The sequence below is a fragment of the Callorhinus ursinus genome, unplaced genomic scaffold, assembly GCF_003265705.2.
Source record: "Callorhinus ursinus isolate GAN/ISIS: 27379988/994484 unplaced genomic scaffold, GSC_fseal_2.0 scaffold1, whole genome shotgun sequence".
NCBI classification, from domain to species: domain Eukaryota; kingdom Metazoa; phylum Chordata; class Mammalia; order Carnivora; family Otariidae; genus Callorhinus; species Callorhinus ursinus.
Genome location: NW_027397063.1, coordinates 66,961,470 through 66,974,300, shown reverse-complemented (window position 1 = coordinate 66,974,300; position 12,831 = coordinate 66,961,470). Strand labels below are relative to the sequence as shown.

Sequence of the window (12,831 nt, the reverse complement as noted above, 5' to 3'; positions counted from 1 at the left end):
ATTCCATTTCAACATGCCATCCCTTTACTGTCACAATCCTGACTGATACAGAGAGTGAGGTTCAACTGATTCCATCACTTTGTAGCTGTGAGCACTTGGATTATGCATTTCACATATTTGAGTGTTGGTTTTTTCATCTGTTTTTTTAAATATGAATAATAATACCTCTTCAGCAAGGTTGTTATGCAGATTTAATAATGATATACTAGCAGAAAAGTTTTCATTAATGTTTTCTCCCTTTCTCATCTTAGTCTCTCCCTTCTATCACTGGATGTGTATTCTCTTTCAACTTCTTCATATGCTCCTGTTTCTACCCTGTCTTTCAAGGTAACGGAATTTCTCTATCATGTATAAATGCCCAAGCAATTTACACAGGGGTATATAATGTGCAGAACCCTGTATAAATGGCTTAAATGTACCATGGTTATGTTCCTGGAATAAACTTGCTATTTCTACTGCTGCAGAACAGTTAAGTCAAACTTTTGAATTAGGTCAACAAAATCCACAAATAGGGTGGAATCTTTGGACTGTCTAAGCAGGGACAGATCTGGAATAAATCAGCCACAGATATCACTTGTCAGCATACTGAGAGAGGCATTTCAAGAAAGGGTAGAAGGTACGTCAAGAATATTGGCTTCTGGTAGCATTATGATGCATCCGTTAAATCTATATTGAGAGTTTTCCATCATGTGGATTCAAACTAACATAATCATTTTATGGCAGTAATGTCTAAACAAGGGTCCACAATTAGGCTGTATTTTTATCTTGACTTGTGAACTATCACTGCCAACTACTCAAATTTCAAGCTTGTTGAGACATATGTTATCCCTGGAAACCCTTCATAAAAAAAAAAAAAAGTGAAGTATTTTACTGTCCCACCAATTCAGTGTGCTCTGGTCAGTTCCCCATCTAGACCCAAATTAACCATGTAATAGTTTCTACACTAGTGACTAGTATTTTAAATGACTTTTAAAGCAAAACCAAAAAGAACAAATTTACTTCTATTTGCACAAAAGATGATCTGGCTTGGATTCTTTTTCTAGCTTTTTAAACAGTGAGACAGGATGAAGCTGTGGGACAAGAACTGGATATAGAATTAAGATATGTATTTGAAATCTGGTTCTGCTACTAGTTCCTAGCTGTGTGGCCTCGTAAAGTCACTTAATGTATCTAGCCTCAGTTTCCTTATCTGTCAAACAGAGACCTAGTGGTGAATCAAATGAGCTAATAATGATCTAACAGCATAATACCTCTAGGACTTAATAACTTATTTTTTTACAGTCTGTGTGTGTAAGTTTCAAATGTGATTAGTAGGAAATGGGAATGAAGAAAAGTTTCAGAAAGAAGCAGGAATGTTTTGGTGAAAAGGAAATTAAAATACTGGAGAGCAGAGAAAGATAAGAATGATTACAACATCTGCATTTATAGCCCACTTGTCACAGTTCAGTATTTATAGGTTTGTTAGTGACAACCTTCCCAGTATAGCAATGTTAATTCTGAAGTCGCTGTCAGTTTCACTGACACGGCGCTGTGCACCTGACCGAGGCTGAAACTACTCACCATTTCCATAGATGATCATTGCAATTAGGGGTCCAAAATATACACCAATAAATCAGTTTGGGTTTCTGATTATAATCTCCCTAAATCTTACTTTGAAATACCCTAGTGAGTTTCTTTTTAACAAATCTGAGGGCATTTTTGTTTCCCAAATATGATTTGTAATTATCCGAGCTAGATTTTCTAAAACCTCAGGGAGAAGCGATGGGTCTAAGGCTGAACACAATACTAAATGTATACTTAAATTTTCCAGAGCCCAAGCTCCTGTTGTTACTTAAATACCATGATCAAAGCAATAGATAAAATAAATACGGAGAAGAGTAGGAGAGGGAAAGAGAAAGACTGAGAGAAAAAGAATAAGAGAGAGAGTGGGGGGAGAGATGGAAGAGAGGCTTGGGAAAATGTTCAGTGGAAAATCTAGAAATGATGTAAGAGAAAGCAAAGGCAGGGATTGGAGTGAGGGGTGTATAACTGAGACTATAAAAACTCCGAGAGAAAACTCACCATCAGGGCTGAGTTTGGGAGAAACTGCACAGACAGGACTCTAAAGTTAGAATCTCCTGATTTTTCACAAGGTAAGTTAAATATAAAAGCTATGAGAAACATTTAGAGTTTTTTTCCTTTGAGCTACTTTTTTTATTTTCACATACTTCTTAAATGTTTTGATTATATCTTGATTTTGAATGTTTTTTGGTGATATTTTCCTCTCTAAAATGAGTAGAAAATCTAAGAAGATATTTTTGTAATACAAAATTAAGGCAGAGCTAATTGTCAGACATTTCATATTTCTTAGATTATTCATTGCTTTTATTTCCCATTTCAAAACAAAGAGAAAGACAACTCAAGATAATGATTCTCTGTATATGTTACTAGTATTAATTTTGCTTTCATCAAAGATGTCCAATTTAGTAAATGTTTAAATGTATAAAAGTGGTCTACTTTTAAAAGCTTAGGTAGAAAAGAAAGGTTTTCTCTTATCTTTATTTCTATCAAAGTTGGAGCTTAAGAAATATCCCTAAATTAATCAAATTCTAAAGTCAGTATTCTATATTCATCGAACCTAGAGTATCCTCTGTTTTTTCTTCTTGTAAAACTCAAATATACAAGTATGATATTAATAACAGTTTAAAGTAGACTTAAATCACTATTTTGTATTTTTGTATTCTTTTGTATTTGAAGTGCTCTTGCCATTAAATGATTGAATTAAGAGTTAATTTGAAACATACATTTGAATTATGTTTAAGAACAAATTTAAAACTTTGCTTCAGGTTTTGATCCATGGGAATAGTGTACACTCAATAAATTCAGTTTTACAAATGCAAAATATTGGTCCTTCAAATTATAATGATAGCTGCTATAGGTTTAGGAATATGATAGTTATTTGTTTCTAAGTTATCTTTCTAGAAATTAAATAATTTTAACAATAATTTATGATAATTTTAATGCCCATATAAGCTATAAAATGGGTGTCTCCCCGAAAACATCAGGCACGGTGTGTGTCTTTACTTTGGCACTGGTCTTCAGCACTCTCCCAGAATTTTTCTGAGGAACTCTCCCATGGATATGAATTCAAGTCTCCTCTTTGTAAATGAATTGCACTATGGTGTCACTCAATAAGGTATTTAAAGTTGACATTTGTTTCTCTCCCTTATTTCTCAGAGTTTTGAATTGATTCCTATATAATGAATCATGGGCAGTAGAGAAGCTGATATGTTTAGTAGACTAGATTTAGGGTCTTCAGGACTAAAATTTAACTTCTTATTCAAATACTTTCAATGATTTGAACCTTTGATTAATAAAATTAGACTAATTGAACTTGTCCCAAAGGAATAGAACTTAAAGTAAGCAGACCCAAAATATTGTCCCAACTCTGTCACTATGTAGTTTATAACTTCAGGCAAATCTTAAGCACAGAGTAGGGCTCAATAATATCCTGTTATTATGGAAAGAGACAAAAGAACTGGAAGTACCGGGGATACTGAATGGGAGAATGACCAAGGGAAGCTCCCACATCAGCCAGTTTTCTTATATTAGAGAATGAAGACTCAGTTTCACACTATCTTGGGGTTAATCTTTACATATCACCTAATTTAATCTTCTTGCCTATATTTCATCTGCCGACATCCCTACCTACCGGACAACCTTTGCTTAAAGACTTTGGCACCCTCAGAGGAACACAAGTTTGGGGTCAGGAAACCAGACTTCTAATCCCAGTCCTGACTTCATCACCTTTCACTCAGGCTTCCTGGGGCTTCATTCTCCCCTGGAGACCGGGAGGTAATAAAAGATGAGCCCCAAGTTCCCTCCTAGCCCTGGGCACCTCTCTACACAGGCCAACTCTCCTGTACCTGAGATGTCTCTGATTTAGAGGTCTCTTTTAACTGAGCCCTCCCTCTTCTTTGCCAGATAGTTCTCAGGGTACCTCTCCAGAGCAGTGGTTAGGATCACCTGCCAGTAATTGCCCAGTGCCTTGGTTGGCTTGAACTGGCTGTTGCCCAGCCTTACCCTTATCAATGTCCCACCAGCTCAGGCCTCAACACTAGGCTGCTCCCACAGGAACAGTTCCTCCACCATGCTTCACCCTGCTCCTTCCTCTTCTTTGTCCTTCTTAAACCTCTCCTTCATCTCCATTCCCTTGGCCAACTTAACTGTCTCTGAGCCTCACTCTCTCCATCTGTTGAGAGTGTTAAATTTGACAGTTTCCAAAGAGCATCCCCTCCCTTTCTAAAATTCTATGTTCCCATGACACATAAGGCTATAACCATGTGGAAAATGCAATTTTACTTACTTTTTTTTAAGATTTTATTTGACAGAGAGCATGCCCACAAGCAACGAAAGATGCAGACAGAGGGAGAGGGAGAAGCAGACTCCCCGCGGAGCAGGGAGCCGGATGTGGGGCTCCATCCCAGGACCCTGGGATCATGACCTAAGGCGAAGGCAAATGCTTAACAGACTGAGACACCCAGGTGCCCCTAAGAAAATGCACTTTTAAAATGCCATCCATGCCACCAATGGCAACTTGGTTGTTGATCCACCAAGTCAGAGCTGTGGTTCTCATGGGACCACTTTGGTGGTTGCATTTCCCTGGAAGCTCTGACTTTTCTATCCACACCAGGGCTCCATGAGGCATGCTCTCTTCCTCTGCCTTCTCTGCAGTCCATCCCTTCCCAGCTCTTCCGATGCTGTGTAAGGTCTAGTTCCAGTGACGAGATCCTTCATTCCCATAATGCCCATGGTAGTTCTGCTTTCGTGGCACAGCTGATTATGCTATGCTATACTGTCAATATCACAAAAATTCTGTGAAAATCACGATCCTAACAACATCGAAATTTTTTTTAAAAAGTCAATAAAGATATCTTATGAACTAAAAAATGTATGTATCATATAAATTATATTAAAATTCAATTAAAAATTCACTTTTATTACTAGAATTAGAACTTGATTAATTATGTTTTGAGTATAACTGAGATTAATTCTCTTTGTTTTCTTCCCGTTGTGATATTCTGGTGTATGCTAATATTTTCATAGTAATATTTGATAGAAATATTATGGCTGAAATTAATGATAATGCATAATATACTGTAACACCAAATGTTGGAGTGATTGCCACTTGTAACTCTGGTGAGATATTTTCCCTCACTCAATATTATTTTATTATAATTTATTTTCTATCACTTTGTCATAATTCTAGATTTCAAGTGATTTTGTTCCTTGAAATGAACAAGGATAAAAAAATATTTTTCATAACAAAAAAGTAGTATGACATGTTTTGTTAAGTTGCCAGATTTAGAAGGAAATATCAGGAGAATGATAGCTATTATTTGCATAATTAATTTGTGTTAGTCACTTGTATTATTCGTAATCCTTATAATAAACCACAAAGTAAATCTTTGCCCCATATTCTTGATGAAAATATTAAAACGGAGAGGCTAGGTAGCATGCCCAGTCAAGAGTCATATCCATATCTGTGTAAACTAAGGACTGACCTCTTTCTAGTAATTGACTTCATTGTATTAGAGAGTATACATGTGGGATGCATGGGTGGCTCAGTTGGTTGAGTGTCTGCCTTCAGCTCAGGTCACGATCCCAGGGTGCTGGGATCAGCCCCATGTCAGGCTCCCTGCTCAGCAGGGATCCTGCTTCTCCCTCTGCCTGCCCCTCCCCCTTCTGCACTCTCTCTCTCTCTCTGACAAATAAAAATAAAATCTTAAAAAAAAAAAAGAAAGTATACTTGCAATACAGGGAGTTAGGATACCAGTATTCTAAAGTAACTCAGCTTATCGTAGTACATTTATTTTAAAAAGCACAATTATAATATTTTTCATGTAGATCTAGCATGATTGATGTGGTGATAAAGGAGATAAATTAATTTCAAAATAATAATGTACTATGCAAATGTTTAAAAATGGTTACTTACAACAATTGTACTTGAAAGAAATAAAAGCATTCCAGGAAGAGTCTGGTGTTGCAGTAAGAAATCCCCGGGCAGGGCAAGTGGTTGAGGGGTCTCCACGTTGACCAGGCTGTGAGCAACTGGAGGACAGGGAGGGTGTCTGACTCACTTTTATATTCCTGGTGCTTGATATATAGTATCTGCCTAATAAGTGCATCCTTTTGAGTATGATAAAATTCATATTTTTGGTCCTTCATGTACATTTTAGACAGTATTTTTTAATTGATTATATTGGCTAGTTTAATGCAATTAAAATGTAAGTTAATATTTTTATTAAATATTATATGTAGGTAAAAAGTAAAGGAGGTGGTAACATTCCACAATATCCTGAGGCTTATCTGTGCCATCTTTAATTGCATTTATCCTTTGAAATCCTTGTTATGCCAGATAAAAATTCTCCATGTTTCAAATGGCCAAGCAGCATATTTATGCACAAAGCTACCAGCTTTTCCCTATCCGTAATTTTAAAGATTCTTGTTTTTCTCATTATAAAGCATTAGAATTAAACCATAAATCCCCTTACCAGAATTGTATACAATCATACACTAAAGTTTTTTTCTATTTCCAGGTGACATAGTTTTATTTCAAGAAACTTGCATTAATTCAGGGATCTAAGCACAAATTAATGTTTAATAAGGAGAAATCTTAAACTCTACTGGGATAATTATTGGGGAATATTGATTCATGTTGCTTTCATTAGAATGAGAATCTGAAATGTGAAACATTAATGGACTTACTGGGATTCTGGCATGAACTTTATCACATATTACTGTGTTTGTACAACTTGGGCAAATCTCTTCCCTTCTCTAAGCCTTGGTTTCCATATCAATAAAGCTGGAATGTTAATATCTGCTCTGCATTCCTATTTGCCTCCCACATAAGGCTGCTTCATTCATATATTCATTCATTCAGCACATCATGTTGACTCTAAATACTTTGTTAAATATATTTACCTGGGCTTTTTAGTAATGCAAATTTCCTTTAAAGTGTCATTGTAGATTTCCTTCTTAAATTTTTGCAAGAAAGAGACTAGTGGTATGATTGAAAATTCCAACCAAGCAAAAACAACAACAAAATTTTTGAAATTTTCAAAGGCAATAGTGTCTAAAATAGAATGAAAAGGGTGCCAAGTAGAATAAAATCAATTAACACATGTATAGAAGTAAATTCATTCTTCCTGATGCATAGCATTCAAGGAAAGTCCTTTAAAAAGGCAGGTGCCTGCCACATGAAGAACACGTCATCCGTAAACATTTTACTTTATAAGCAGTTTGTTTTGGAGACAGAAAAATGTTTTAGACTTTTACAAATCAGTTATACTTGAAGGAGCATGAAACTGAGAGTCTGAAAATCAAGTTGTTTTTCTGGCTCTTCTAACTGGCTCTGTGATTTTGGAAAACGTACTATTGCTGACTGAAGAGCAATGAGAAATGAGAAAGAACATGTTCCTGATATTTTAATTAAAACAAAAAAAGTGGGAAATGTTAAACTGCTGTCTCAATTTGCACCTTTCTTTTAGAATCATACTCAAAACATAAAGCAAAATACCCACCACACAATTTACTGAAAGTAACAAATTTTATAAAGAGAATTTCAAATAAATGTCTCAGCAACACAAGCATTTTTCTCTAATGTATTTTTGTGAGGATGACATAGATAACATATATATATTAATTGACAGAAGCTACAACATGTAATTCAAACTGCTTTGGGGCGAAAATTCTCAGTGATTTTAAGTCTTTTATTTATGAGGATTCGAAAGCAATTCCCCACTCCTAAAGTTCTAAGTGCCACAGCTACACTGAGTTCTCTTGTTTGTGGGGCCAAATTCACCAGAGGCAGGGGAATTGAAGCTCCAGGAAGGAAGAGACCTCAAACTCACCTGGTCCGAGTCTCTGCCTTCCAGCAGACCTGGCTACTTGACTCTTCAAAGAAAACTAGTGGCAACCTTCTTACCACTTTTTCAAATATTGCCACTCGTTGAAATGTCAAAATTATCTGTATAATGTCAAACTGTAATATATCTCTTGGTTGTTTAACATAAATGTTGCACCTCTTGATTGTTTAAAATAAGTGTTGCAGATTGTCTTTATCAATGCCCCCAAATTTTCAGTTCCCTATCTAGTTGTTGAGTATAAGCTTTATGCTCCCTGGAAGGATTTGACTTCAAAGATCTGCCTTCAGCTCAATTATAATCCCCTTCATACCATGTAATTAATCTTTTCACATTATCTTATAGGTTACAAAACTTTTCATGTACAATTTAAAGTTCCCACTGAAAAGTTTTTACCTAACATAAAATAAGAATAAAAATGATAGGGTGTTTTTTTTCATAAATAATTATATCTTTATACATTTTCAGTAAATAATACTAAATATAAGATTAAATACATGGGGCACCTGGGTGGCTCAGTCGTTAAGCATCTGCCTTCAGCTCAGGTCATGATCCCAGGGTCCTGGGATCGAGTCCCACATCGGGCTCCCTGCTCAGCGGGGAGTCTGCTTCTCCCTCTCCCACTCCCCCCTGCTTGTGTTCCCTCTCTTGCTGTCTCTCTCAGCAAATAAATAAATAAATAATCTTAAAAAAAGATTAAATACACTTATTGCTCTTATTTGGCAATCCTAAACCAAATCCATAATGTTTAGGCTATTTGTAAATTAATTAAATAACTTTCAATTAACTAAAATTGAAATGCTGTAAATTCATAAAGTGAGTTTTATTAGACAATTTTGACAACTTAAGCATCTTGTTCAGGGTCACTAAACCAATAAATAGCACAGCAAAGACACTTTTCTCTATCCTTCAAGTCTAATTCTGAGCTTTTTCCTCACCAGCGCAAAAATATTTTTCTGATGTTGTTGAATACCTATTTATTGACTAAAAGAGTTATATTTTTAAAATACTGAGCATAATGACTTAAGCATGACAAAAAAACAAAGTAAAAAGAGTAAGCATTTGAAAGTGCATTAGATGTACCATATTTCATCCATTCTGATGCACATTTTAACATCTCGGAAATTGGAATGAGTCTTATACTTGATAGCATGTCATAATTTAAATCATGTATAAAATGAGATCTCTTACTATAAATGACATCTTAAAATGAAAGATTTGGAGGCCCTCCTTTTCCAGCTGGAAATGTTTTAAATTCAAGAGGAATGTGTTTATGTCAAAACTTAGATGCAATCTTATGCACAGACTGGCTGATTTGAGGGACAACAGAAAGGCCTTATTAGCTAAACCTGCACCAACTATTATCATTACCTACAATGTCTGCACTTACACCAGAAAAGAGCCAACAGACTTTTAAAAAAGCCAACAGACTTTTAAAAAGCTAGAAGCAACATTAGAGTTCATTTAGACCAAGCCCATTTCACTCCGCCTAGAGAGGAAAGGGTTTGCCCAAGCGATGTGGCCAAGCCAAGGCAAGGACTGAGTCTCCCCAAGACCTGGAGCAGGTCTTTTTCTGTTCCAGTGAGCCACACAGACTTTGTGTTAAGCATTGTCCCTTTTAGGTCCTCTTTTGAAATAAAAAATGAAAGTCACGCTGTTATCGACTCTTCCTGAAGCCTTCCTTTGTTAACAAAAGGACTTGGGTGACTATAACTTATAGAGCAGGGTACAGGGCACACTGAACTTACTCTGTTTTACAGACTTACTCAGGGCCAAGCTGACTCACCAATTGCTTAGATGCCCACCATCGCTTTCTAAGAAGACAGTGAGCAGTGTGGTGGGTAGGCTCACACAGTCATTTCATAGTGTCAGAACTAGGGACCCTTTACAACATGTCTTATTAAATCTCACTTAAAAAAATATAAAAGTTTAATTAGTTTGTGAGTTCTTTAGCCTTTATCTTTAAGCCCTTTATTTTTAGTTTTTGTTGAAAATAAGGGTGCAGTAAAGTCTACTTTGAGTATTTCCAATCAAGTAACTGGGGTAAATTAAAAATTCCCAAAGTTACCAAGTTCACACCCAAACTCAGTACTCTTGAGACTTTCTAATAGATCTACTATCCATAAGTCAGACATTACTGATAAAGTCTCAGGTTGAAGAGAAATTTTCTTAATCACCAAAGTAAGTTTGTTTTTTTTTTCAACACCAGCCCTCAAAATAGATAGTTTAAAAGTGCGATGAAAAAAATGCTTGTGATCAGATATTGGCTCACGTTTTTCTTTTCAGCTTAACCTCTCACTCTAACACCTCCCCTCGTTCCTGTTTGCTTTCTCTTTTAGATCTGTGGTGCTCGATCTTTTCTTTTTTTCCATCCCAGCCCACAGGAGAGATTTTTTTTGTTTTTATAATAACAATGACTCATTACCTCACCGATTCTCAACAATGAAACATCTTTCTTCATTTTCACAGAATTCTCATTTAATTCTAGCCTAAATATAATTAAATAATTTTTTGCTACTGTACATTCAGAGCCTTTTATATGTCAAAATGCACTCTCAATGTTCCTTTAGGGAATATATAATATACGTTGCTTCCCAAGCTTAAACGACAAAACTTTAACCCCCTTATCCTCCCCAGACTTGCTCCCTCCATTGCCATCCAGCTACTGTCTGGAGGATTCCTTTGGGATATAACTCTGACATATGGAAAAGTCTTTAAAACAAAGGCTGAGAAGTTACACAGTGTGAATGTTTGTTTATTCAACAGTATTATTTAAAATGTGAAAATGGAAGAACATAGTAGACCAATTGGCTGACAATGAATGAAGCAAGCACCAAATTTTGTAAGGCAGATCCCACGCTCACTGTCTCTTTTGAAGCTCCTCACTAGCCAGAGGAATATTATCCAAAAATCACTCAATTCAAATTACTGATGTCCTGAAAACATTGCAAATATCTCCACTTTGGTGTATCCCTACAATAAACATCCTTCAGCGTTCTTTCTGTGATTTGGAGTGTACATGGGGCCAACTAGATTTTAAATCATAGGCTATATTTATCCACTATCAACAAAATAGGGAAATGGAGCTGAACCTACTCTTTTCCTTCCCTCCCTATAATTTCCTCTGTTTCTAATTTTGTGGCAATCAAGTTTCAACTAGTTAATCAAATGTCTTTTGTGTGGCAGGTGCCAGGGTGTTTGTTTTCATTAGTGTACCAACTGCCATATTTAGGAACTTGGCCTTCTGGTTAACTGGCTACAAGCATGGGTTTAAACCATTAAATGTGTGTATTTAAACTCAGCATTTATTTTTATGTCTCCCTATCCAAATAATCAGGATGTGGTTATCTGTAAGATGATACATTATGACTTTTTTTCCTACATACACCCAAGCACAAAAATATATGCCTCAAACATAAACATCAATATTATAAATGCCCATCATCCTGTGCCATTTATAATATTGCAGAGATGAAGAGAAACCTGGTTTGTAAAATGTACATAAAAATAGTTAAAGGAAATCCGCATGGAAAGGCTTATAAAATTGGGCCATTTCACACTTTGTAACCTGTTTTTAACATGATAAAAAATGAGGAAGAAAAACATCACAACTGTAGTTTATCTTTGATGGAATAAGAGAGCTATTTAAAAAAAAAAGACATGCCAGAAATATGAAATCATTTTTAAAAGAGTTAAAGTATTGATATATCTTCCTTTACATTGAGGAAATTTAGAGACACCAGCATAATCAGAAGGAAAAAATATGATTCTGTGTCAGATATTTTAAAGAATAGGTAATGTGCTTTTTGTTGGTATTTTTATTAGATAACTGTTGCATTCTTTCTTGTTATTTTTCTACTGTCTCTATTTAGACTCATAGTCATGATTTATTGTTTTTTGATACTTATAAAAATACTCAGCTCAGATATCAATTTGTCAGAAAGAGAACACAGAATACACTGCCCCCTTCCAGAAAGGGTGGAATATAGAGAAGTAACTAGTGAGTAACATTACAGTCCAAAATATGTATTGGTGGCATACTGAAGAACGAGTTTAGACTATATAACATGAAAATTAAAATTATGTTCTATATATGTTATCAACAATGCTAAAATATGTTTATACTTATTTTAAATGTTAATAGACATGGTTAACACAGATACTACCCTGTCTCTATAAAACACTTATTTGTCTATATTCTAGCAGATAGTCTTTATTGCTAAAATCTACACTGAGGTTTCACAGTAACAGTATTATAAGGAAGTTTCATAAAAAAATCTTGGGTCACACCAAAGCAAACACAGTTACTAAAGAAATACTTAGTAATACCTCATCAGTGTTCTTTCACTTAAAATTATAAATATATTAGGGGATAAAGAAGTATACATGAATCAATTCAATCCTCTCAAAGTTCTTTTGAAGTGAGAATTACTCCTTGTTTCCTGAATACTAAAAATAAAGCTCAAGTAGATTAAATGATGCACATCCAACATCACTAATACTAAAGCCACAAGGAGACTCAAATCCAATTCTTCAGATCCATCTAAGCATCCCATCCTTTTTGATCCCAGCAGCTTTCCAAATGATTTTTTATGGACATAAATGTTTACTGAGACTTCTCATTCATAATGTATGACCTGGTTGGGCGGGTGGTTGGGGGAGACTTTTCCAATACCATGTACCAAGTGGTGAAGTCAGGCCCATTCTGTTGTAACCCACAGTCTGTAATCTTCCCTAAACCAGGCAATGCCTCCCCTTTTCCAGCAGTCAAACTGGCATCTAGAAGACATGGTATGCACCATAGATTAGCCTTAATTGTCTGTATAGTGTTTTTTAATGTAAAAAATCATAAATGTATAAATGATGTATCTTTGTGATTACTACACAGAATTAACAAATGTGCTATTTAGACATATTTGCTTTAAAA

General features: G+C 35.4%; 1 protein-coding gene across 1 annotated transcript in view; it reads left to right on the top strand.

The window, feature by feature from the left end:
* The first annotated feature begins 289 nt into the window (after positions 1-289).
* OSTN (osteocrin) overlaps positions 290-12,831 on the top strand; it is a 43,209-nt gene continuing 30,667 nt past the window's right edge. The window contains exon 1 of the mRNA XM_025876717.2: positions 290-327. The gene's annotated coding sequence lies outside the window, so the exon portion shown is untranslated. The remainder of the gene's footprint in view (positions 328-12,831) is intronic.